The sequence below is a fragment of the Tenrec ecaudatus genome, chromosome 17, assembly GCF_050624435.1.
Source record: "Tenrec ecaudatus isolate mTenEca1 chromosome 17, mTenEca1.hap1, whole genome shotgun sequence".
Lineage (NCBI taxonomy): Eukaryota > Metazoa > Chordata > Mammalia > Afrosoricida > Tenrecidae > Tenrec > Tenrec ecaudatus.
In genome coordinates this window covers 2,911,584-2,937,616 of record NC_134546.1, presented here as the reverse complement: position 1 = coordinate 2,937,616, position 26,033 = coordinate 2,911,584, and the positions used below count along the sequence as shown (strand labels likewise).

Here is a 26,033-nt window from a genome sequence, read left to right as displayed (position 1 = left end):
TAATGGATTTTATATCATGAAAGTGTTTCACCCAAATATAGGAGTAGCTAATTCCCGTCTGGTTCAAGTCCATGGATCAAATGTAAAGCTAGAGGCTTTTCCTGACTTCTGTAGCTGTTGGTGCTGACAAACCAGGAATAAAGAAGAAAGGCCTCAGGCATTTGGAAGCCCAGGGGAAATAATCCAAGGTCAGCAAGTCAGGACAGTGGTGTTGGCTGACTTTCGTAGCCAGTGGGGATGGCAAACTGGAACACAGGTAGATTAGCTAGGCAGCAAGTCAGGCATTGGCTGAAGAGTCAAATGACTCCAAAGTCAGCCAACAATATAGCAGGTCACTGATAGCTACCAAGGTCAGTAAGCAGTGTGGGAGGTCTATGACACATTTGCAAAACCCAAATGGGCAAGAAGAAAGAGAAGATTTCCAACTGAGTCTGCTTAAAGGAGAATAGGCCATGCCCACATAGTCAAATAGTAAACAGTGCTGAAGAAACAGTGAGATATTTTATGTCATGGATGAAGTTGGAGAACATCATGCTGGATGAAGTTCATCCATGACAAGCGGATAGATATTGTATGATACCAGTGTTGCAAAGAAAAACATCAAGATAGATGCTTCCATGCCAAAAGAAACAGACTCTGATGGCTATCATGAGCAGGTCTGAATGAGAAGGAAGGGGGCAATAGACTAGAGAGCATGCAGGTGTCTATTTGAAGAGGAAGAAGAGGGAGAAGAAAAAAAATGAGGCCAAGGCAAATTACTGGCAGGTTAAAGACATTGTTTAAGTTTCTGAATACAAAAATGATGACCTGAAATGTCAATCCCCACCTAATTCACAATAAAAAGTCTAAATATACATATGGAGGGATTTATGAGTAAAGTGAAAATATATTAAGAAAACTCCTAAAGGGCATATTCAGAAAATAAGTCTAAGGAAGCTTCATCTTACATGTAAAACTAAGACTAAACCTGACTACTTGTCTCAAGTCTGATGTTTCCATGATGAGCAGATGCTGACAGGTTAGCTCTCACGGGACATTCTGGCAACTAGGAATTCCTCGCACAGCTATGACACCACTGTGAAGATTTTTAAAGACGAGAACATTTGGTAAAAGAAACCTGACTTGCCTCACAGTTCTTTGATGTTATCCACAGGCCCTTCTGATGTGAGAGGGTAGATTTCAGAGAGGAGGAAATGACCAGTCCCCAAGAGTTCGAGGCCATCAGCTCTAAACTCCCAGCCCTCACCTTTGACAGCTAGTTAGCAATTCCCAAGGAATGCATGTGTGTGTGTGTGTGATATACCTTAAAGTAGATAGAAGCATAATTTTTACAATATGTATGTTAAGGAAAATATCCAACCAAATCATTTCCTCTTCACTTTAGGTTGCAGGCTGTGCAGCTGAAGCTTCCTCCAGAACAATGAGGGATCTGATGGGAGAGTCAGCCAGGACAGAGGAAAGCATGTAAACACGTTTGGGAGAACACAAGCTCATGCCTGCTGGTCATAAAGGGGGCTTGGACCAAATTCCAAGTGGAAAAAGAAAATGACTCACAATAGTTTTATAGTTCCTAGGGAGGGGTGCATGCCTGGTAGTATACACCTAAATAAGCCACATTGGCACAAGTTTCTGCACACCCCACTGGGAACTCGGGACAAGTGCCTTACAATACCAGGGCATTGAATCCTGGAACTGCAAGGCACACAACATGCTCTAAAGGCCATACCAGAGGGATTCCTTGTGGAAACTCCACTAGGTGAATTAGACTTCACCTCAAACACACCTGTAATGTGAGGACTTAAAACTGAAATTACACCGTGTGTGAAGAAGCAGAAGACAGCTATCCCAAGGATATTGAACGGTCAGTGGTGGGTGGGTCGATCAACATTAACGTGGTACACTAGTGCCCTACTTGCTGTTAATATATATTAAAATGTATAGTATTCTGACAGACTTGTGACTGACATTGTCCGTGAATATAATTGCAAAGGTTACCTGACAACCAACTCCCACTGTTTGTGTAAATAGATTTCAGCCATGAAAAGGTTTATTCTGTACAATACTCAGGGATTGTAATATGTAATTATCCTACCTGGAGGGTTCAAGCTCCCTCCCTCGATGGTGTTTTAAAAATTACCACTATGGGGTAATCAATGACACTATTAACAGAAGCCCCTTATGTACCAGGAAGATGATCGATATGATTCTCTACCATAAATTTACAAGGAGGTTTCTAAGGGGAACCAGAGAAAGATAAAACGCATAGATCCAATAATGGATTTGGGGCTCACTCTTAGCTCTAGCACCAATCCAAGAACTGTTAGTTCTTATGACATGACTTGGCTCAATACTTGGCCTCATGAAGGAAACATAAAAGGAAACTTTGCTATAGCAAAGTGCGGTGAGGAAATTAGATGGTCCCCAACTATCAGAATAGCGCCGTGGGTCTTAAGGATTGTTTCCAAGCAAGCAACCATTTAAGTGAGATGTCGACTAAGCCCACATTGAAGAAGCACACCAACATCCATGATCCAAGAATTGTAAATTATATAATCCCAAGCTGAAGGAGAGAACAGTATCAGAGTCTAAATTGTGAGATTCTGGTGTGCAGAAGGTTATGGAAGTCAGTGGAAGGCCACATACATTTGCACATAATTGACATGGTGCTTAGTCTCAAGAAAAGCTGACTAGATTCCAGGAACCAATTATCAGACATCAAAGAACTAAAAATCATATCAGTGGTTGCTCACCTTCCTGATATGATCAATGAAGACAAACGTGTGCATAAGCAAGTGTGATGAAGAAAGCTGATGGTGCCCAGCTATCAAAAGATATAGTGTCTGGGGTCTTGGAGACTCAAAGATAAACAAGTGGCCATCTAGTTCAGAAGCAACAAAGTCCACATGGAAGAAACACACCAGCCTGTGTGACCATGAGCTGTCGAAGGGACCAGGTATCAAGCACCAAGGAACAAAAAATCATATATCCTTGTAAATGTGTGAGTGCAGAGTGGAGATTCAAAGTCCATCAGCAGCCAACCAGACACCCCCTTACTGAAGGGTTGTGGGGAGGAGATGAGCCAGTCAAGGTGCGGGTAGCAAAGAAAAAACATATAACTTTCCTCTAGTTTTTAAATACTTCCCCCCTCCCCAAGTATCAGGATCCCAATTCTACCTTACAAATCTGGCTAGACCAGAGGATATACACTGGTACAGATAGCAACTGGAAACACAGGGAATCCAGGACAGATGACACTTCCAGGACTAGTGGTGAAAGTGGCCATGGCTGAAGGGTGGAGGGAATGTGGGATAGAAAGGGCAAACTGATTACAAGAATCTAGGTATAGCCTCCTCCCAGGGGGATGGACAGCAGAGAAGAGGGCGGGGAGAAATGTCAGACAGTGCAACATATGACAAAATAATAATAATTTATGAATTATGAAGGGTTCATGAGGTAGGGGGGAGTGGGGATGGAGGGGGCAATGAGCAGCTGATATTAAGGGATCAAGTGGAAGGCAAATGTTGAGAATGATGATGGCAACAAATGTACATATGCGCTTGACACGATGGATAGATATATGGAAACTGATAAGAATTGTACGAGCCCCCAATAAAATGATTTTTTTTAAAAGAAGAAAAGAAAAGCTGACCAGAAACCATCCACTTAAGAAAGAGGTGGAAATTCTAGCAGAGACTTCATAAAGTACCGGTGTATTGGATACTGATGTCTTCCTATAAGTGGAGCCTTCTGAATATTCTACAAAATTACAAAATAAAATTGAAACTATAGGATAAAACTGGGCATCTTTAGTGGATTCTATTTAGAATATAAGTTAATGGACCTTTTGCTTTGTGCAATCAAAATTTTTTATGAATGATTTCACCAAATAGCAATGTTTTCTTGTGTACAACCTTGAAAGTTTCTGTGCATCATAAATAAATCAATAGGTTGAGAACTTTATGACCCTGACTAAAAACACCATGCAGTTTTATTTTCTTTTCATTCTAAAAATATCTCCTCACCTTTTCTGGCTTCAAAAAGTTAAAGAAGGTGTTGGTATGTACTGGGACAACTGAATCCAAAACTTAGAATTCAATAATGTACTATGATGACTTATCCCCTAACCTTATACCAGAACTGAATTTTGGATTTTGACAGATTCTAATTTAATCTTTTGGTTTTCTATATTTAAATAAACTTCCCCTTCCTTTGGGGTTATTTTTTATGTTAATATAATTTTTATACTTTATGACTATCAAGTTTTATAAAACTTTTGCATGTATTATGGTGATCTTTTACTGAAATACTGGTAAACATGTATGTTGCTGAAATAAAGTTATTTCTACTATTGATAAATTTATCATTCTTGTAACTGCTGCTGACAGATGAGTGATAGATAGTTGTGCACTATGAGGACTAGAAACACAATAATAAAATGGAATTAAGAATAAATAATAATAATAATCATTTAAAAGAGTATCCACTGAAGTCACTCTATACACCAAAACAACCTATTCATTTCCAAGATATTCTCATGGGAAGTTATAAAATCTGAAAGTGCAGATTTGATGCAGACGGAAAGAACCAACCTAACTATTCTCCCTGCCTTCAGCTCCGTGAAATATTCTAGCCAGAAATTATTCTACTCTCTACGTTATTCATAAACAATACAACGTTTTGAGTAGATCTACCAAAATTACTGTGTTTATTTGTGAAATAACGGATTCATTTAATATAAGTACATATATATGGAGAATCTACCCACAGTGTTTTATAATAACACATGCCAGGCTTCCATATCCCAGGTGATGTTCCTGAAGAGCAGTTACAAAAAAGGTCATTCTATTTAGAGATGTCATTAGCAGGTCAAAGGTGATGTTTTACTTAGCATAAAGGTAACTATTGGCATTTGAAATGTTAAACGATAACCTATGGAATAATGATCATGCATTGGGCTGCTAAACTACAACGTCTATAGTTCAAAGCTACCAGCTGCTCAACAGGAGAAAGATGAGGCTTTCTATTCCCATAAAAAGTTACAGTCTCAGAAACCCACAAATGCAGTTCTATCCTGTCCTACAGGGTCTGAATTGACTTGATGGCAGTAAGTTTTAGTTTTAAAAGAGAGAATAGTTTAGAGCCTATATTTTACTAATTAAAAATGTCCATTTGTGACAGCAACTCGTTGTGTACCTTATGTGTGTCACTCTAATTGATACTTCAAGGGAGAATAGGGAAACAAGCATATTTCTTACTTCAAGGAAACCCTAATACATTAAAGAGCAGCATACGTAAACTGAATAGAGTTACCTAAAGCCTCATGTTGTGTAACAGGATACATCATAAACTATATTAAATAAACTGAGATATTTTAAAAATATTCATCTATGTCTTATACCAGCTGCATTGTGATCAAATATTTGTTTGATTATAATTGTTAATCATTTGTGGCTATCACCGAAGGTGAGAGAAACAGCAGTGATGAGTTCGGTTCTTCTCTTCTCGAACACTTGAAATAACCTGCTTGTAGCTGTGAGATTTCGGTCAAAAGATAAATACCCAGGTAAATGAAGCATCCATGTTTTATTGAGAAGCTATAAAGATGAGGTTGGTTTGATCTTGGCAAAGTCAAGCCTCATAGTTTGTAATGACAATCTATTTCATTATGTAAATATTATTAATGGCAGTGTACTATGCATCCTAAATACTTGGGACAAAAAGTTAGATGAAATACATAGGGGGATAATAAAAGCTACAGATGCACGTGGTAGAACAATATAAACATAGTAAACACATTACAGTTGTTTGGATATTTAGGAGGCACAGGAAAGCAAAGCCTTCGGGCTGTAGAATGGACAAGGGACATTTATGAAGGGTGGATTAGAAATTAGTCCTAAAGGGTAATGTTGAAACTGTTTTCTAGTTCAAAGCAAAAAAAAAGTACTTACCCAAAGGCTAAACCCACAGACATAGAGTTCATTATGACATAGAGACTCTAAAGGACGGAGCAGAACTGCTCTGCCTATAAAACTTTATCAGAACAGACTGTAGTTAGCAGCTAAATTGTTTAAACACCTGCACCCCCAGGGCACACAGAGGTAAAACTGGCCGGATATGACTTTTGATTTCACCTCGACCTACAAGGGCTTGGAAGTTATCACTGTCATCTTTACAGAGATATTGATGGACTGAAAATAAAAATCTTTCCTCTGGTTCATTAGATTAAGGTCTGAAACAAAATTACCACTTCAAAACCTTGAGAGACAGATATATCAGAGAGTATTAGTTTAAGCTTGCTAATCTGGAACAGACTCTACTAGAGCCATAACCTGTAGAAACATAGAAATGGGAAATTTGATTAATTTCTGAAAGTTATGTGTGGTGACGTGTTGGGCTGCTACCCACAAGGTCAGCAGTTTGAAACCACCAGCCTGCTCTATGGGAGAAAGAAAAGACTTTCTCCTGTAAAGAGTTCCAGTCTTAGAAACCCACAGGCGCAGTTCTACTCGGTCCTCTAGGCCAGAGTCTTTGTGATTTGGAAAACACTCGGTGGCAATGAGTGAGTCAAAGTTGAGGGCCTTATATTCAGTGCTACATCTCACAGTGTTCCTCCACTCTCCATAACATTTTCAGGGGCCAATTGCTCAAAAGTGGACAGCCGACTACTTATTTTATGGCTGTTCCTGGTCTAGAAGCTCGGCTGAACCTTCCTCAGCTCAGTGGCCCTGATGATTGTTGAGAAACTACTGACATATTTCCCAGCATCGCAGCAGCACGTAAACCACCAAAGTCCAATAAAGGGGCTTTCCAGTCGGGATTGGCTGTTCTACTGAAACATCGTTCTGATAGATCAGCCCAGAAGCATAATACACCTGTTTATTGTGATTCCTAAGGAGAAATATTGAGAGGTATTCTTGAAGCAGACAGGATAATCACAGGGAGTCTTCAGAAAATTGAAAATTTCATCGGTGAAGGAAAAGCCAGAAAACATGTGACCAGGAATTTCCCCCAAAATCAGGAAAATGGAGCGACTCAATCTCTGGAGGTACAAAGGCTGTCCTTGGAGAATGTCATTAGGAAACGTATCCCATTCACCTTACAGCCTTGGTTGCCCCTTCAGACTTCCTTTTGGTCTTCTCAACACTCAGACAATATTTAAAACAAAAAGAATTTTAATCCCTTCAGGATGCCAAGAAGGAGCTCTGGTGGCACAGAGGGTTAAACATTGGGTTATAAGATGCATGGTTAGCATTTCAAACCGATCAGCCACTGCATGTAGAAAAGATGAGGCTGTATTCTCCAGTAAAGATATACAGTCTCAGAAGCCCCACATGGGGCAATTATGAGATTAATACGACTTGATAGTGCATTTGGTTTAAAGTGGCAAAAGTACCATTTTGACATCATGTAAATTGAAGAGAAAAGAATTCTTCCAGGAAGAGTTAGAGAGATGAGAATAGTGCCTTAAGATATGTATTGACCTAGATGAAGAAGATGTGCAAAAAAGTAGCATCACATTTTGATATTTTTATTCATTAGAGGTTTCAATGATTTTGTAGCAATATGCTTTTATTTATTGTGTAGGGGTGTATGTGAAGGTACATGGGCCCTTAGGTGTGAGGGTACTCATAGGAATACATGATAAATCCCCACATGTTAGAATATATGCATTACCAAGGATCATTAACACAAACCTTAAAACGTTTGGCTATGGATCACAGTAGACAGTTTTCTTCATGCTGACTTGTATGTCACATAATCATATGACCAGATAAACAATTCTGAAACTCATCAAGAAAATCATATGTTACACAGCAGACATCCCTAGATTAACAATGACTAATTCTGTGCAATTTGACCTACTTTAACGTTTGTTATCTGACAAATCTTGGACAAGTCATTTAACCAATCTGAATTTCAGTGTCCTTATGGGAAAAATAAAAGCATTGAGCTCAAGTAGTTACAAAATAATTATTTGTTTTAAGTAATAGGACTTTAATCTATATTCATGTTTTTGAGGATTCAAGGAATTCTGTCTTTCTTTTCTTTTTCAGGAAGATTTTACATAGGCTTGTGTTAGGCAGGGTTCTCTAGAGAAGCACAATCAGGACATTTATCATTATTTAGATAGATAGATATAGAGATGTATGGATAGATTTATACAGCACGAAGGAATATAACAGCTAATTAGTCCACATAGCAGTACAGAGGACTCAGTTCAACTTACTTCCGTGGAACCATTAAGATACCAGAAGTCCTTCAACTCACAAGGGCTTCCAGGTCCAAGGTCGAGACAGACAACTGAGTCTTCCCTTAGACAATGATTAGTCCACCCATAGACAGCTAACAAGGCTGGTCACCAACAGTCAGCAGCTCAGGAGCTTAGTGAAGCAGGACTGGATGAGATATCAAACTCTAGCAATGCAAGACAACAGGACCCACCAACCTCAAGCTCAAGCAATGTGCACACCAACAGTGTAGCGAATCAGATAACAAAGCAACCTCAAGCTCTAGCATCATGTGCCACAGGTTGGCTGTCCCACAGGGAGTGTAACTCACAAGCTGAGGCAGACAACTAGCTAAAGCAGCTACAAGCTGGTTCAGTCACCAGAGAACAAGAAAGTGAGGGGTGGGCTTTGCTGAGCCATTTATCTCGTTGCTGTCCAATCACTGCAACCTGATTAATCCCATATGTTCTTATTGGACAGGTTGGCACAATAAACCTACTTATCACAGTTTGCCCCATACCAACTTGGCAACTGTACACAATTCTTTAGCCAAATATAATTTCCAGACATTAATGAAATCACACTCACACCTAACACCATACATCTATCATACATATAAATGAAAACACACTGAATGTAATTTTATCTGGTACATAATCCATGAACAAAGGAAAGATATTCAATAAGCAGATATAAAGAAGATAAACTGACAATCACAAACCTCACTTTTGCAATTGATCACATGGTTATAACTTATAAGTAGAACTTCATTCTTCTACTACCCATTTTGTATTACCTTTGCCCTTGGCCAGTACCTCAGCTTGCTGTGGTTCTTTGCCTGGTGGGATAACTGAGACGTTCATTCTTGAAAGGCCTGGGTTATTAGACATCCTATGAAGATTGGGTTGCTGTAGTTTACCATTTAGTTTAATCACAGGATGTGTTAGTCTGGGTGGACTAGAGAAACAAGTTCAGAGACACTTATATGTGTATAAGCGAGAACTTTATCTACAAGAACAATTGAATATTTAGAAAGCATCCTAATCCAATTCAGTTCAAGTCCATAAGTCCGATATTAGCCCATATGTCAGATACAATATATAAAGTCCTCTTCAGACTCACACAGCCATGCAATGACACCGAATGCAGGAATATCACAGTTCAGTGGGTGGAAAGTCTTGTGAATCAAGTGGGGAGAATAAGCAGTTTAGCACTGGCAGGGGTCTCCACGTGGCTCTTTCAACTCCAGATCTCTAGCGTAGCTCCATGTGTCTTCTCAACAGGAATGTCTTGCAGGGACTGAGTGTGTCCCACCTCCAACAAGCTAGTTATCTCCTTAGCTCCTCCAAATGAGGTCATCAAGCTGCTACCAGATTGACAGACTCAACTCCACCCCTTCACTCTTAAGTCTCAAATTGACAACAAATTATGTAACTACCCCACGGGGCATGGTAGTACTAAGAGACTGCCTACAGGATCTCCTGGATTCTAGACATATTGTTCTTTACCTCCATTATGTATCACCAGTCTAATTTCCCATTGGTAATCAAAGGAACCTAGCATTCCCTCATTTAAGGGGTGTGGGTCTGTAAACTGGTACAGGTCTAGGAATTGATTGAGCAGTCTTGACTCTATTTCTGCAGTTCACCTGATCTAGCATTCTTCTGCCTGTATAGATCATGTAAATATTTGGTAGGTTTCCAATGTATTTCAATTCCAGAGACACAGAAGCTAAGTAGCCAATGCTATAAATCCACATGAGACAGGTTGTTTTGATTACTACATAAAACTTTGCTGTTAACATAACCACACCCATCCTGTCTCTGTTGACTCGGTGCTAATACCTGTTGTCCTACCACCACAAGACTCAATCAGTCCCATTGTAGGCAAAAGTCAGAATTCACTTAAGGCAGTTCCCACTGTTAATCCTGGTGCACATAAAATAGCGATCACAGAAGTCTTCAGAGATGCTGGGGCCCCCTTCACAAACTTATTCTTTACGGTTGTGTGGAAAGGTATGTCCTCGGGGCACTCCTTTTTTGGAGTCTATGAGATTATTCTGATTGACCCATTCCAACATACCACCTTCCCTAAGCTTTTGGATGCCTTTTTCTTCAGTGTACCAAAGTAGGTCAGGTACCTCAAATTGGTCTAATCTAGGCCATCTGGAAACCCAAGATTCAGTGAATCGACCAAATAAGCAATTACATCCTCTTTTAGCCTATCTTGCTGAGACACTGAAAGAAGACTTTGTGCTTAGAGACCCCATATCAAGAAACTCAGAGTGCTCCAATGTTATATTCCTTGTACTAGTTTCCACACCCTTAAGAACCATTCCCAAGGACATTCCCCAGGCTTCTGCTCTTATGTATTAGAAAACTCGAGCAAATCTGTATAAATATAGCGTACTTTTTCCTGAGTCATCATCTAAACTTCACCTTTAGGAACTTTCTGAGATTAAATTCTAGTTACAGGTCTCGAGGAAATAATGTGTGGTGAGGGTGTTTCCTGCAGGATCTGAGCAATATCTTGTAAGCCATCGTCCCCAGGTAATGCTACAGATGCAGCCCCACCTGGCATTTCAGCTTAAAAAGTTTGGTTAATCTGCTCAAGGGAGAGTTGTTTTATTGATAGTGGAATGGGTGGATCTATTGACTAGGTGGCTCAATCGACTCTAGGGCTCAGTATCCTTCTCTTCTGGATCATCAGCCCATATGTTCCCAACCCATGTTTCAGACTCCCAATTCTTTCGAATCAGTACCCTTGCTTTAATATCACACACTGTTCTAGATCTGCAACTCAGCTGATGCTGTGATTCCACTACTCATATGATGAGACTAGATTTGGGTTTGGGCAACATCAGCTCTATTACTAGAGGAGAGAAGACTCTTCTTTGTAGAACATGCAGAGCTTTTAGGTCTGTCATTTGGCACTTGAGATGTGCATCTGAGTTTCTGAGATTACCCTTTCCTTGGTCACGTTTCCTATTGTAAGGTGGACCAGCCAACCTATATAGCTTCCCTATACTTCTCATCCTGACAAAATTGCTAGAAATAACAAACACATGATCAGCCTGAGCCTATCCTCTTATCAGAACCTCATCTATTGGTAGTGACACAGTGGATATTAGCTTTGCGACTTCACACCAGCGATTAACACCAACCTCTCTAGTAAGAGTGGCAGACTGAGCCGTGCCTTTAGGGGTGGAGACAGCATTATCAGTGATGTTCAGCCTAATCAGGCAGGAGAACCAATTTGAGAATCCCATATTTATGGTCTTGTTTCTCTAGAACCACTCCCTGGTACCAATTGTGTTAGGCAGGGTTCTCTAGAGAAACAAAACCAGGACACTTATAAATACAGAAAGATGATAGATATATAGATAGATTTATACAGCACTAAGGAATATAACAGCTAATTCATCCACACAGCACTACAGAGGGCTCAGTTCAACTCACTTCCATGGAACAGTTAATATACTGGAAGTCCTTCAACTGACAAGGGCTGCCAGGTCCATGGTCAAGGAAGCACACAGCTGAGTCTTCCCTCAGGCAATTCAGGTAGGGTCTAACCACAGGCATCAAACAACAAGTTGGGTCACCAACAATCAGCAGGTCAGGAGCTTAGCAAAGCACCCTAGATGGGGTATCAAACTCAAACTATGCAAGACAACAGAATCCACCAACCTCAACTCAAGCGATGTACACACCAGCAGCATGTTAAAGCAGGTCTCAAAGGAATCTCAAGCTCTAGCAATAGGATCTGTGGGTTGACTGTCCCATAGGTAGTGTAGCTAAAGCAGCCGCATGCTGGTGCAATCATCAGAGAGCAAGAGAACAAGGGGAGGACTTTGCCGAGTCATTTATCTCTTTGCCCTCGAAACACAATGTGAACTGATTAATCTCACATGTTCCTATTGAACAGGTTGGCACAATAAACCTACCTATCACAAGGCTTGAGGGTAAAAGGCTTCTATTTTAGAAGACTCTTTCTGTACTAGAAGGTGGAAGGAAGGGCCAACAGAAAAATCAGAGCAATGCAAATTTATACTGTACACAAGTACATCTGATTTTTATTATTCTGTTGGAGAGTTTTGTTATTATTTTACTCTGTATAGAGTAATTCTGAAAATTATACCCTGAAAATTCAGCCAATGATGGAAAATTTCCAATATACTTAGAAAATGAGTGATGTTGTCATAGAGAATTTTAAAAGATCAGCATTTGCTACAATAAGCTCACTCTTAACACACATAGTTCTATCTTTTAACCTATAAAGGCTGCAGGGAAGCTGAAAGGTGCCAATTAATAAATCATTTCAATCTCAGCACTGCACAGTACATTAAAATATATGACACTTTGCATAAAATAAGAACATTAGCTACAAAGAAAGTCAGGGAAGAACTGAAGATGGGAAATATGTTTATTAAAATAAAGACTTATTTCTATGAATGTGAGCAATGAATGGTGCAGGAAAATGTTAAACACAATAGCAATAGAATGGAAGGTGATTTAAGAAGAGGCATAACAATGAAGCTCAGGGTTTATAAAGCCGGTGGGGTAATTTTGTAATTGCTAGTTTCCAGTACATCATATCTAGTCAAGAAGAGCATTAGACTAATTCAAACCCCTGGCATTTGGCCCCCATAATTGAACTTTACATTCATTCATATACCAATTAAGTGGTTTTCACTGTCTCTCTGGTATTATCCATAGTCCAATAATGACATAATATTAGAGTATGGCAGATTCCTATGCATAGAAATAAAATAAGCACATTTGGTGTCTAATAGGTAACACTAATGAAAATAGTCATTTTAGCTTCTGATATGGGCCCACAGTCATTGTTGATTTATGTAAGTTTCATTTGGTCCAAGATTTAAAAGTCCCCAGACTCCTGAATCTTTTAAGTTAGAAGTAAGTTTTCACTCACCCTCGTGTTTTCATCATCAAGCACAGCAACGAGGTCCTTATATTACAGCTTGTCAGCATCAAAGCACAGAAAGTATGTACTGTGAGTCTGTGGACAACAAAATGAAACACTGCTCATTTGGTACCAACTCACCCAAGAATTACTAAGCTTAAGAAATCGCATCTTCGAAGGTACAAGTTACAAACAAGGCCATATTCACAGTCCTTTTATCTTTTGGGCTAACAGTTGAGCCATTGAAATGAATCCATTTCTAGACCTGAAGGCTGACTAATCGCCATAGTCTAGAGCAGTGGTTCTTAACGTGTGGGTCGAAACCCCTTTGGGGGTCGAGTGAGCCTTTCACAGGGGTCACCCGATTCATAACAGCAGCAAAATTACAGTTATGAAGTAGCAACAAAAATAACTTTATGATTGGGTGGGGGTCACCACAACATGAGGACCTGTATTAAAGGGTCACGGCATTAGGAAGGCTGAGAACCACTGGTCTAGGGGGTTCCCCTGGTTTCTGATGAACTAGTAAACTTTGTCTTCATTTATGATTATGAGTCTGCTTCCGTTGTTTTTCTTCCTTTGTCTTCAGGGGATTCTAATGTGATCCCTTTAGAACAATTGGTAACTGTAGTTTTATACAATCTCATTCTTCTGATGCTAGCAGAGTGGAGTCTTATGTTCAAGCAATTCATCAGTCCATTGAATTAATTATTTCCCTGTGCCTTCAATTTTCAGTACTCTTCTTACATCAGAACAGTGAGAAACTAATATGTGCACCTCAGATGACTTTTTCGTTTATTTATTTTACTGTGGCTCTGACAGTTCTTATCACTATACACACACACACACACATTGTGTCAAACACATCTGTACATATGTTGTCATCATCTTTTGCAAAGCATTTTCTTTCTACTTGAGCCCCTGGCAGCAGATCCTCATTTTTCCCCCACCTTCCCCCCGTCCCCTTTATAATTTACAAATTATTCTTTTGTTTTATGTCTTATACCAACTGCTGCTCCATTTCACCCACTTTTCTGCTGTTCATCCCCCTGGCACTGGGGGGCATATGTCGATCATTGTGATCCCTTCCCCCTCACTCTGCCATAAGCCCCATCCAAGCCTTACCTTCCTAGATTTGCTGCTCCCCTAATTGGTCCTCAGGGGTTTGACTCTTCTGTATTCCCTGTGTTGCCAGTGCTTATCTGTACTAACATACATGTTCTGGTCTAGCCAGATTTGTAAGATAGAATTTGGGTTGTCATTGTAGTGGGTTGGGGGTGGGGGTGGGGGAAGCATTAAAGAACCAGAGGAAGGTTGTGTGTTTCATCGATGCTATACTGCACCCTACTGACCGGCTATTCTCTTCCTTATGGCCATTATGACAGGGGATGTCCAACTGACTACTGATAGGCTTTGGGTCTCCACTTTGCCCTCCCCCTCATTTCCATTAATATGCTCTGTTTGTTTTGTTTTGGATCTTTGATGCCTGATACCTGGTTCCATCAGCACCTCATGATCACACAGGCTGGTGTGCTTCTTCCATGTGGGCTTCTCTGCTTCTCTGCTAGATGGCCATTTGTTAATCTTTCTTTTGATAGCTGGGCACCATCAGCTTTCTTCACATTTGCTTACGCACCCATTTTATCTTCAGCAATCATGTCAGGGAAGGTGAACATCACAGAGTACCATGTTAGTAGAACAAATTTTTCTTGTGTTGAGGGAGTACTTGAGTGGAGGCCCAGTGTCCATCTGCTACCATAATACTTTATAAATAAATATATAAACATATCTCTATTCCCCTGTCATTGTATATAAATGTATTTACAGATATACATACATGTATTTAGACCTCTATAACTGTCCTATGCTTCCCAGTTCTTTCCTCTATTTCATTTTACTTTCCTCCCATCCCGCTATCACTTTTGGCCTTCATTCGGGTTTTGGTAATTCCTCTCAGCTAATTGATCGAGCCCCTCCAAGCATCCTATGGTCTTCTCACCATCAATTTTCGATCACCTATTCTTCCCTTGTCCCTGGGTGTGTTGGTACCCACTTCCTTTTCCTCCATCTGTCCCTCTCCCATGTCCCCCCGAAACCATAAGTCCCATTGTTCTCTCCCCTGGATTGTTCATCCCGCCTATCTTGTCCAAATAGACATGCATAAACAATAACACACGTAAAAACAAAGCAGAGCAAAATATAACAAAAAAGAAGACAATTAATAAACCAACAACCGCTAATACAACAAAACAAAAAGAAAAATAAACAGCAAAAACGGAAAAGCTCTCAAACAGTTCCAGGTCTGCCCATTAACCTTTATGAATGTTTTTCCAGTCAAATTCAATGGGGTGCCACTCCCTGGCCCCCAAGTTCACCTTTGGCATTCCTTGGGGACTTAGTTGTTTTGCTCCCCTAGCGGCTCCTGTACACTCTTAATGTGCACCCTGGTGTGGTAGGGTCAGATCGGGCACATCTCCCACATCACGTCCACAGTGCTGTCCCCCTTAGCCCTATGTTCCAGTGAGAGAAACGGCTCTGACAGCTCGTACCACAGTCCATGCATCCATCCATCATGGCGAGCACATGTGTACATATGTTGCTGTCATCCTTTTCAAAACATTTTCTTTCCACTTGAGCCCTTGGTATCAGCTCCTCATTTTCCCATCCCTCAACCACTCTCCCTCCCTCATGAACCCATGATAATTTATAAATTGTTATTATTATTTCATGTATTACAATGACTGATATCTTCTTTTGCCCACTTTTCTATTGTCCATCCCCCAGGGAGGGAGTTATATATAGATCATTGCAATTGATTCCCCCTTGCTTCCTCCACTTGCTCCCCCCCACTTGCTTCCCCTCCTGGTATCACTACTCTCATGATTGGTCCTGAAGGGTTTATGTGTCCTGGATTCCCTGTGTTTACAGTTCTTATCTTTACCCATGTGCATGCTGTGGTCTACCTGGATTTGTAAGATAGAATTGGGATCATGAGAGTGGTGGTGGGGGGAATAATTAAGGAACTAGAGGAAAGTTGTGTGTTTCATCAGTGCTATACTGCACTCTGACAGATTCATCTCTTCCTTGTGACCCTTCTGTAAGAGGATGTCCAATTGTCTACAGATGGACTTTAAGTTTTCACTCCACACTGCCCTTCATTCACATGGTTATGATTTTTTGTTCTACATCTTCGATGCCTGATACCTGATCCCATTGACAACTCATGATCACACAGGCTGGTGTGCTTCTTCCATGTGGACTTTGTTGCGTCCCAGCTAGATGTCTGTTTATTTATCTTCAAGCCTTTAAGACCCCAGATGCTACATCTTTTGATAGCCAAGCACCATCATCTTTCTTCATTACATTTGCTTACACACACATTTTGTCTTCAATGATCATGTTGGAAAGATGAGCATCACAAAATGCCTGGTTATTAGAACAAAGTGTTCTTATGTTGAGGAAGTACATGAGGAGAAGCCCAATGTCCATCTGCTACCTTAATACTTAACATATAAATATATATATACATAGATATATTTCCCTATCCTTATATATAAATATATTTCCATATGTACATGCCTGTATTTAAACCTCTATAAATATCATTTGCCTCCTAGTTCTTTCCTCTATTTCCTTTTACTTTCCTGTTGCCCCACAATCATGTTCAGCCTTCATTGGGGTTTCAGTAATTCCTCTCAGTTACATTGGCCTTGGTCAAGCCCTACCAGGCTTCCTATGCCCTCCTCACCATTGATTTTAGATCACTTGTTCTTCACTTGTCCGTGGGTTTGTTAACACCACTTCCTACCCCTCCCCCCACATTCACAAGCCTTTAAGCCTCCAATCACTAGTCCCCAAAATATGATGTAGAACATTGTCTTTTTGAACTATGCTGTCCCAATTGACCTCAATGGCCCCTGAAACAATGAACCTGAGTTTTCAAGGTTTGGTTATGTCTATGGAGCTTTTGTACCTTGCTCTCTGTATGCCCCTCCACATCTAAGACTATAGTTGAACAGAGGTATGTACCCATGTCTAAAGATCCTCTATGCGTGCATAGATTTGTGGGTGTACTTTAACTTTCCCTCTCACCAGGTCAACCATTGTGCCAATCCATGCATCAACTCGTAAATCTCCATAATTACAGGATTATGTAAATAGCAAGACTTACCTCTATTACTTGTAACTCTTACTCTCCATCCATTCTCTTCCCTTAGCTCCATCATCTTTTGCCAGTCTCTTATTTCACAGTGCCTCCCCCTTCACTCCCCTTTCTTTTCATGTCCTTTTAGTTTCTTATGTTTTCCTTCACAAAGTACACAAAGAGTAGCTAATAAGGACAGAAAGGTACTGTCTTAGAGTTCTGGAGACTATTACTTAAAATCCAGGGTGCCAGCAGGGTCATGTTCACTCTGGCAGCCTGAGGAGATAGATCCTTTATTGTCTCTAAGCTTCTGTTAGCCAAAAGCATTCCTGAGCTTGTAGATGTATTTTCCCATGGTCAGCTTCTCTCTCTGCCTCCATGTCTATCTTTGTGAACATCTTCATTTATTTCATTAGGATGTAACTCAAAAAGGATTAAGCCTCACTCTATTAAGATCCTTGACAAGATGAATTGACACAGTGGCTGCAACAAGGGGCTCAAACACAGAACAATTTTGTGGATGGTGTTAGACTGGGTGGTGTTTCGTTCTGTTATACACAGGGATACTGAATAAGAATGAACTCAATTCACAACAACAATTATTAAGCTTAAAAATAATATCTTCAAAGGCCCATTTATAAACAGTGCTATATTCATAAAATGAGAGGTTGGGTCATATTATTATTAGAAACACAATGGCATCCATAACTCTCTGTTATGATCATTCCAGTCCAAGAATGGAAGAAGAAATGCATGGAAGCTGCCAGTAATTTGGTCAGAATAACTTGGGTTATGAACGTAAAAATTGAAAGGTTTTTGGGTTTTCCCACTATAAAGAAGTTATATGCCTACCTATGTGTGTGTGTGGGGGGGGTGTTAACCCTATCTCTAGAACTAGTACAGAAATAAAATTATCACAGAGCATTATGCAGCAATTTCTGATCAATTAGCAGTATCCACAGATGGCATGCTGGGGTCAAAAGTACCTATAACACATTTTGTCCTCAAATTATCAACAATGCAAGTTTTGCACATTGTGCTCTTTAGTGCTCTGCAGAATGTCCAGATCAGCAAATTCTGTACTGCATCTTTAGGACGCATCCTTTTTCTAACCAGTTCTTCCCTGCTGCAAGCATTGTTTCAATCCAATCAGCATTTCTACAGTCCAGAGCCCACATTCACATGGGTAGGAACATGTAGTGTATCTCTCCTCGAATACCAAATGCCAGTAAGCTCAGGAAAGTGTAAACTGTGATTATGAAATTTGAATGAGTCTACATTTTCTCTAGAGAGAACATTTAACTTGGGCTTTTCAGAAAGAGGCAGAGCACATCAGAGAATTCCTGCTGTTGAACTCTGTAACACAGCCTCCAGAATGTGCCCATTAGGATACACAATGTAACAAGAACAGTGCAGGACCTACAAGCAGTGAACATTAAAATTCATAGGTAGGGCATCGCCATTCCCCAGTCACAATCACCACCCTTTCCATGTTTTGTTTTGTTTTCTCTGTAAATAGTAAGGGTTATTTCAAAGCTTACTCAGAGATGCAGGACAGAAACCTAGGACTCATTCTTGTACCAATCATGCCCTAAACTTGTACTTCAAGCAACTTCCAGAGAGCCATTTAGCTTCTTAAAGACACTGTGTGTCCTCTGTTTTCTTTCATTTTCAGCTGCACTAGTCCTCCTTGGCCTCTCCCACCTTCTGTCACCCGCTATTGTCCATCAATTCCACAGAATCAAGCATAACTATATAGATAGTTAAATGCGTAAACTATCAGAAAAGTAAGTAATATATTATACATATATACATGTACATCTACTACCTGTTATTCTATAGATGCTTCAAATAGGCAAATAAGTAGACAATAAAAAGATGAATATATAGATAGATCACTGTAAATATTTTCAGGTACAAAATCATAGAAATAAAATCGTAAACATCCATGTAACAGACACACAGGTAAGACATTAAACCTTTCTGAAAATATTGCCCTGGAGCATTTCTCCCCAGATCTATTCCCCTGTCTTTCACAAGAGGAAACAGTAATTCTTCTGTTGTACAAAGTATTCCTATGAGTGGGAACCAACGAGATAGCAGCTAACAACAATATTATATTTATTTTTCTTAACTGCCTTAGTTATTCTTGTCACTATGCTTCTACCTCTCCACATAAACTTTTTTCCCCCCACATCAATCTTAAACTCACAGTGGTCCTTTGCGTTTTCAGAAAAAAGTTGCATCAAACATATCAATGCATTTTAGGGGAATCAATGCCTGTTTAATCGTTCATTCTTCCAGTGCCAAACTTGATATATCTTCCCTTAAATTTAATCTATGTACTTCACTGGCATTTTGCAATCTTCCCCTTAAAAGCATTATAACATATCATTAAAGCACTTGTAATTTTTGTAGTCATGTTTCCAGGAGAGGCCAGCCCCGGGAGAAGGACATCATGTGTGATAAAGGAGAGGGGAACTAAGAAGGAGAAGGTCACTCCAGGAGATGGACAGACACAGCGACTGCAACCCTGGACCCAAGCATAGGAACAAGTGTGAGGACAGCACAGGACTGAGCAGCGTCTCACTATGTGCATCGGGCTGCTAGGGGTCAGTATCGCCTGGACGGTACCAAATAATCTTTAGGTTGGTCTCTGATGACAAACCCTGCACACAATTGGATTGAATCCTTCTGATCTGTAGGGTTTCCTATTGCTCCTTTTTGGAAGTAGCTCCTTCTCAGCCACTTTATCATTATTATTCCATGTTATTATATGCATTGTTTCATTTTCGTTATACGAGGAGATACCCCCCCTGCCAAAAAAAAAACCTCACAGAAATGCTCCTCAGGGTGAAGTTTTCATAGTACATACTATGCATTTTTACCACTAGATGAGGATTGAGCAACTTGCTCTGAGTAAGTGCACCCAGTGGCATCGAAGGACGTTCTCTCTGGTCACAGTGAAATTTGTGAAAGCAGTTTCACTGGAATCTAATTTTTTGTGATGGCTGATTTAAGAAAACAGAGTGTGGCTGTGAAATTTTGTTTCCTGCTTGGGAAAAATGCCACAGAAACTATATGGTGTTGAACACAGCTTACAAGGACAGTGCTATGGGAAAAACTCAAGTTTACGAGTGGTTTTCTCGTTTCAAAAAAGGTGAAATGTTGATTGATGACAAACCTCATTCTGGATGTCTGTGAGCTTCATGAATGGACAAAAATGTCCACTCGTAGTGTGTTGGGAGTTTATTCAAGGTCAAACTGTTAATCAAGCGTTCTATTTATAAGATCTGAAAAGATTGCATAACAGTGTGCAATGAAAAGTCCTGATTTGTGACAGACAGGGGACTGGGTTTGCCACTACGACTGTGCACCTACTCAAGAGCCATCTCAGTGCACCAGTTTTTGCAGAAAACAGCATGCCTCTCTTGCACCGCTCACCTGACTCACCTGACCTCATGATGTGCAACTTATTTTTGTTTCTGCAAGTAAAAAGGGACCTGAAAGGGCAGTGATTTGAGGATGTACAAGAAGTAAAGGAAAAAATGAGGAAGGTTCTGTCACCTATCCAAACAGATGAGTTTGACAAATGTTTCCAAGAATGGAATCGCGTATCTGACAAATGTAACAATTGCATATCTGACAGCCCATATGTAAAACAAAATGAAACACCACCAGGTCATGTACCATCTTAAGTGTAATGATGAGTACATTGAAGGTGATAAACTTGTTTTGTTAAATAATAAATAAGTAATTAAATAAATACATAGCTTTGAAAAAAATCTGTTTTGGGGAGATACCCTCTCATATAACTATTATTGAAAGTTATTAGGCTAATTTTGTTTGTTTTGTCATTGTTTTAGTTCACCTTGTAACCAACAGACTGCTGTGCTCACCTATTAGTTCTATTAATATGTCTATATGCACTATGAAAACAATCTTATGGGTGACACATTAAATTTCTTTAAAAGTTTCTGTCTACGTTCTGTAACTTTTTTCTCCATCTTTGTGAGCTGGATAGATCTTCAGCAGAATGGTGAGTAGAAGCGATTCTATCTAACAGGCTTTTATGTTTCTCTTCCTATGGCAGCGACAGATATCTAACCTTCCATCATCAATGTGATATTTGTTGTGGAAGTTGAGTACAGGTCCCTTTGGCAGGTTAAGGAAGCTCCCATTTGCCACAGCTAGGAAAGTCTCGGTGACCCTACGCACATGGGACAGTAATATCTGCCGTCCTTGTAGCAACATTCCCGTCAGCTCCTTCCTCCAATGGTCAAGAGAACTACTCCATGGGGTTTTCTTTGCTGGGATTATTATAGAAGCAGTTTGAAGTTTCTTCCATGGGGCAGCGGTGCAGGTGAAGAACTTCAAATATGTAATAGATTTTGTAGTACCTGGTTCTACATGTGGGCGGCAGCTCACTACTGCTGCTACACAGTGTGAGCATCGATGACCTTCCCTCATGCCAATCAACACATCTTCACATAAACCTGATCATAAACAGGAAACAGGGGTCAACTGAAGTTGCAAAAATAGGATCTCACATATCTTTTAAAATTAGTGTTCAGGAAAAAAAGAGTCATTTCCAAGAGAGTCCCATCCACATTCTCTTTGCACCTCATACATCTAGGTCATGCGCCAACTCTGCCAGTAGAAGTTGAAAAACTGAATGGCTGAGGTTTTCAGTATTGACATTGGAAAGTGAATGTAAAAGTGATTTTGAAATAGATCGGTGGTTGACAAAAAGCAACATACCCAGCATATTCTATTTATTATTGCATCAAAAAGGACCTTTACTAATTCAGTGTTAAATTAAATTGATTTTATTCTGCATTTACCAAGTTAATAATATGTGTGGTTGTTTGTTGTTGATGTTAGAGGCCATCCAGTTGGTTCTCACTCATAACAGCCCTATGTAAAACAAAATGAAACACCACCAGGTCATGTACCATCTCTTTTTGGGTTTTTTTGGCTACCTCACTACTTTACCAAGCATGATCAACTTTTCCAGGGACTGGACTCTCCTGAAAACATGTACTCCAAAGTATGTGAGACGAAATCCTGCCATACTTGCCTCTAAAGAACATGCTGGCTGTACTTCTTTGTTTGTACATATTTGCCAAACAAAGTCTTCGCCAGCACCATGATTCAAAAGCATCAATTCACTTTCAATGTTCCTACTCCCTGTCCAACTTCCATGTGCCTATGAGGCTACTGAAAATGGCATGCTAGTGTCTGATGCAACGTTGTCCTCAAAGTAACATTCGTGCTTTTCAGTACTCTTTTTTAAAAAATCATACATACATTAATTGTGTAAAGCACATTTGTACATTCATTGCCCTCGTCATTCTCAAAACATTTGCTCTTCACCTAAGCCCCTGGCATCAGCTTCTCATTTTCCATTCCCTCCCTGCTCCCCCCTCACTCATGAACCCTTGATAATCTATAAATTATTATTTTTTCATATTTTGCCCTGTCCGATGTCTCCCTTCACCTACTTTTCTGTTGTCCATCCCCCAGGGAAGAAGTCACATGTAGATCCTTGTAATTGGTTCCCCCTTTCCAAAGTGACTTCTTTATTTTTACTATTTTAAGAGATGTTTTCAGCAGGTCTTGCGATATTTGATTTCCTGATTGCTGCTTCCATGTTAACTGTATGTGGATCCTTGAACACTTCAATCTTCCGTTTATCATGATGTTGTTTAGTTGTAGATTTTTTGTTTTCTTTACGTTCAGGTGCAATCCACATTGACCCTGCATCATTTAATCTTCATCAATATGAACTTCAAGTTGCCCTGGCTTTCAATAGATAAGATTCCATCCTCTGCATAGCACAGGTCACTAATGAGTCTTCCTCTTATCTGGATGCCACGTTCTTCCTCATACAGCTCGTTTCTCAGATTATTGTTCAATGAAATTGAATGAAAATTGTGAACACAAAGAATCCTCATATGCTCCCTTTCTAATTTTAAACCATGTTGTCCCCCTAGTTGTGCTGGAATGACCTCCCCTTGGTCTGTGTAGAGGCCCCACCTGAGCACAATGAACTGTTCTGGAATTGCCATTATTCATAATTTTATTCATCATTCACTATAGCTCACATGTTGAATGCCTTACATAGGGACAGAAGCACAGATCATCTTTCTGGTACTCTGTTTTAAACCACGTTTCATCTGATAGCCATGTCTGCTTCTGAATCTGAATTAAAGTTCTAGCTTTTTTTCTGCTGATATACTATGTAAAATGATTTTCTATTGTATTCAGAAAAAATTACTTGCATTTAATATCAGCGACATTTTTGATAACTTCTCCATTATATTTCATCACCACTCTTTGGGATAGGCACAAATATGAATCTCTCCAAGTTAGTTCACCAGGTCCTCCAAATGTCTTGAAATCACTGAGAAGATAGTTCCGGAACTGCATCTATTTGTTGTAACATGCCCATTGGTATTCTCTCAGCACCTGGAGTCTGTTTGGGGTCTTCTTTGCCACTGTCTTTGATATAGCTTCACTACTATTGTTTTTTTAATCATATGCTAACTTCTGAAATGGTGAAAGTCACCTATTCATTTTTGGCCCAATGCCTCTGTGTATCATTCCTTCCCTCTCCTTCTGATTCGTCTTTGTATTATTCACTGTTTGGCCCAAGGTGTCCTTAACTGTTGCAACGAAAGCTTGACTTTGTTGTCAGTTATTTCAGCTTGAAAATATGCTGAGTATGCTCCTTCCTTTTGGGTTTCAATCTCCAGTCTGTGATTTTTTTTAAATATAGTGACTGTATGCTGCTTTCAACTTGTTTTGATGTTTCCTATGTTGTTCAGTGTTTTGCCCAGAGAATCCTTCAATAACTCAAGTATTAAGAGCTTACTTTTAAAAAGCACAATTCTGATCTCTTAGATTGTCTAGACTTCCTGTTTATTTGAGATCTATAAACTTTGATATATATATATATATGATAGAGATGTGACTGTTATTCTCTCTCAAGGGCAGAAATGAGAGCATATACAAATTCAACAGATATTTGAAATACAGAGTGTGAACAAGCTTTTAAACCTTTCAAATACTATTCCCTTGGATGCATTTATGTCACCTGCAATTATTTTGACTGGAAAAAACTTTCTTTGATGATCATCAAGCATAACACAGAGTAATTGTAATTCTAATATGATGGAATTATTGACTAGGAATATTATTCAAAATTGGTAATACCACAGAACAGATGAAAATGTTTCTCTGAGAATAGAACATCAAAGGTTCCAGGATAGTCCTTCCTCAGGGAGAAGCCAAAAATATTGGAGAACCCCTTTATATAATTATATTAAGGAGTAATTTTAATGATGGTCTCCCTGAGATGACAGACAGAGGTAATGTTTCCATATGGTGCTGCATCAATTCCTTTTAATTATTAGTTAGCATCCATCACCAAAGTACTTATGCCTTTTCATTATTTTTCTATGAATTGCCCTGGGACAAACCTAGGATTTGTAGTGAGTTCATTTACCCCCACGGTATTTTCAACAACTTACTAGCCAGTTGACCCCAAGGTATTTTCAACAACTGTGAACAATTTGTTCCATTGACTTTCTTTTTTTCTAGTAAGAATTAAAGGGGAGAGAACCTGTGGAACATAGAGAGCATACAAATGAATGACTGTGAATTTATAAACTAAAAATTCTTTTATCTGGTGCTTTAACAGTTAAGCACTCACTTGCTAAATCCAATGTTTGTTGGAACTTACTCAGCTGACACTCAACCTCTGTAAGGATTATAGCAGAGAAACCCCCCTGGGCAGTTCTACTCTATCACATGTGTTCCCTATGAATCAGAATTGACTCAGTGGTATGGCACTTCCTTAAAAAGTCCAAATAGAAATCACTCACAGTCCCTGTACTTAGTATATATTCTAGAAAAATAAGAGACCCAATCTGAATAAATATGCATATATGTGTTCATCACAGCAATATTCATTGTAGGAAAAGGACAAGAAAAGCCCAAATGTGAATGATGGGGAGAGTGAATAAGCAGACTATGGTACATGCACATAATACTGAAACTGGAAAACAAAAGTGTTGCCGTTGGGTTGACTCAAACTCGTAGAGACCCTATAGGACAGAGCAGAAGCTCCCTGTGAGTTTCTAAGGCTGTAACTGCTATAAGAGTAGAAAGCCCCATCCTAGTCCCTTGGGATGACCGCTGGGTTCAAACTGCTGACCTTAAGGTTAGAAGCCCGATGCATGACCACTATGCCACCAGGAGTCCTTTATAGATTATTAAACAGTTAAAAATAACCATAATCTGTGAAATACCTCATAATATAAATGAAATTATAGGGAATTATTCTGAGTGAGTTATTCACAAAAGGGCAAATGTTATGAGACCACTACTGTAAACAGTCAAGTGAAGATTTTCCCTCTAAAATATTCTTCGATCCTTATCAAGGATGCATGTTGGTGACAGGTAAATTGTCAAGGTAAATGGTGACAAGGCTGGTGGATAGACACCTGTAGCTTGGATGGAGAGGAAGGCAAAATTCAAGAAGGAGGGGGTAAATCATAGGTTCTGGTGGCAGGAGAAGGCTTGGGGGGGAGGACCAGAGTTCAAGGCCACAGGGGTAAATATTGTTGTATGTGCAATCTTGGAAGAACAGTGGATGCATCGATAATATGCAATAACGTGGATAAGTGGGCATCATGCAGGGGAAACAGGTGTCGGAAGAAGAGTGGGAGTAC

The 26,033-nt window shown here is 39.7% G+C and overlaps 1 long non-coding RNA gene across 4 annotated transcripts in view; it reads right to left on the bottom strand.

Annotated features, from left to right (window-relative positions):
- LOC142430699 (uncharacterized) overlaps positions 1–26,033 on the bottom strand; it is a 247,381-nt gene that overhangs the window by 124,028 nt on the left and 97,320 nt on the right. For all 4 annotated transcript variants that reach the window (XR_012780652.1, XR_012780651.1, XR_012780654.1 and 1 more), the window contains one exon: positions 13,161–13,247. This is a non-coding gene — a long non-coding RNA (uncharacterized LOC142430699). The remainder of the gene's footprint in view (positions 1–13,160; positions 13,248–26,033) is intronic.